The sequence below is a fragment of the Octopus bimaculoides genome, chromosome 2 (genome assembly GCF_001194135.2).
Source record: "Octopus bimaculoides isolate UCB-OBI-ISO-001 chromosome 2, ASM119413v2, whole genome shotgun sequence".
NCBI lineage: Eukaryota > Metazoa > Mollusca > Cephalopoda > Octopoda > Octopodidae > Octopus > Octopus bimaculoides.
In genome coordinates, this window is record NC_068982.1 from 41,521,179 (window position 1) to 41,523,570 (window position 2,392).

Below are 2,392 nucleotides of genomic sequence, written 5' to 3' on the forward strand. Positions count from 1 at the left end.
CTGAATTCTTTAAGTATTCAGAATACTTGAAGATAGTACTACAGTATTTGTAAAGTCATCAATACAATACTAGGGGCTGCTGAAAACATCCTGGTTTTAAGGATAGCATGAAAAGCCCAGCTGGAGGCCCAGCCTTCCGAGTTCTTTTACAGGATTTAGAAAAACTGAAGGACCACTGCAATAAATGTGTGAATCTGAGAGGGGGAATATGTTACATAAAATCACAATTAACTGATCTTCCTGTATTTTCTTTTATCCAAAGCTAGGAACTTTTCAGCACCCCCCTTGTATTATTAGAGATTTCCATACTACATTAACAATAGTAATAGTTTATTTTGTAGACACTGGTTGAAGAGACAGACAGACATGTTTAAATATATAGAAGATAAAGGCATAGATATAGTTGACAGATTTCTAGACATACACACACACACACACACACACACACACACACACATGTACAAACATACCCATATTTATATAAAAGAATAAAGATATAAGAAGTCAGTGTGCAGACCTACATATGTACAAGTAGAGTTAAACAGGTATTGCATTGATATATATTATTATAGCCGTGTAGACTCAAAAATGTATACTCACACAAAATCATACAATCATTACATGTTTCACACAGACACACAGCTGTCTCTTGTGATATGTACCTTCGTTGTAGATTAAGAATGTTTCAGAATGATAAATTAAGAATGATCTTGCAGTGTAGGCAACCAGAAAGGAAAGTAATACCACGAATAACATTATCATGTTTTTGATAATAGTCCACCATGGGTTAGAAGATATCAGGCTCTAACAGCTTGTTTAACCTATTAGGACACTTGAAGTTTAGTCTGGATGGTACCTTTCTCAGTATGGTATTGCACCTACATAACATGGTCTTTTAGATCTGTGTACACACTTTCTATGTGTGTGTATAAATGTATGTCTATTAATTAGCTATTTCTCGATCTTTACATTTGGGTAATTTATGTATTTCTCTTAGCAAGACTTTATTGTCTAAAGGGACTGACAGCTTGATTAAGAGGCACTTCTCCTCCTGGTGGTATTTGACAACAACAACCAGTTGAATAACCTTGGCTTCTCTGTCTATGTGTACTGGCATGTTGCAGAGTCTGGTCATTAGGACCCTACGTTGTGTGCGATGATGATGATTTAACCACAATTTTTCTCTTGGTTGGTGTTTGGCCCCATATCTGCCCTGTTGGAGTAGCCATAATCATCTCACATTTTTCTTGTGCAAGTAATCCTGAACCATTTTTTTTTCTCAAAGTGTCCTTTCCTAATTTAGCAGAGTGCAATTTGAAGGAGATTTTGTTGTTATTTCTAGCAGATTGAATCATCATATCCAGGCTTCCTTTTTCGGTTCATTTTCTGTTAGTATTTCATGATATTGATGTAATGTAACTTCCACTGTATGAAAGCCTCAGATCTGTCATACTTGTAAATGTATTCATTTCTTAGTTAAAACTAGGGAGCCAGAGAAAATATGGTTAATTGTTTATTCCCAACCCCCATGTATATATATAAAGAGTGTAGGGAATGGTGAAAGTAAATCAAGAATACATATGTTTCCAAGCCAATCTGAACATGTCTTATATAACTCAAAGGTGTAACATATATATGCACTGCTTAGTTCTTCAGCTTGAATTACTTGAAGAATTAACTCGTACACATATGTGTTACACCTTTCAGTTACGTAAGACATGTTCAGATTGGTTTGGAAGAATATAGTCTGCATTTACATTCTCTATTCCCTACACCATTTAATTTATAATTGCATATTTAACTAGAAAAGCACTCGGAGAATGCAGACCTCCGCCAAGCAGCTCATTTCCACCTTACATCACACCACTCCTGTCGCCATTATAACCACCGATACTATTTTATCCTCCTCCCATACTTATCTCGACCATCAACACTGTCTCTGCTTTCACCACAATCACCATCAATCACCGTCAAAACTATGAACACCACAATCAGTTTTTTTACACTGTTGAAAATCCATTATCCAATACTCATGGGACCGAGATTGTTGCAGATTTTTGATTTTTCTAATTTCAGAGTTCTTTATAAAAAAAAAAAAAAAAAATTGCATGTACAAAACGGAACAGTTTGAGGATAGAAAACCGGTCTAAACACAATAGCTTATAGACATACTCAGAATGTAGTTCTATATAAATCTTTAATAATTTTTTTATACTTAAGACCATCAGAAATGTTAAGATATCAGCCTCTACCCACATTGTCATGTTTTGATTAATAGGTTACAGCATAGATTAGATCTTATTTTTTAGTGTAACAATTAAAAATGATAATAACAGAATCAATAATATAGGCAATTTCAGGCTCAAATAAGCATTAAATAGTTGAAGGATTA

At 34.4% G+C, this 2,392-nt stretch overlaps 1 protein-coding gene across 2 annotated transcripts in view; it reads left to right on the forward strand.

The window, feature by feature from the left end:
- LOC106884231 (anaphase-promoting complex subunit 4) overlaps nucleotides 1-2,392 on the forward strand; it is a 96,100-nt gene that overhangs the window by 83,546 nt on the left and 10,162 nt on the right. The window lies entirely within an intron of this gene.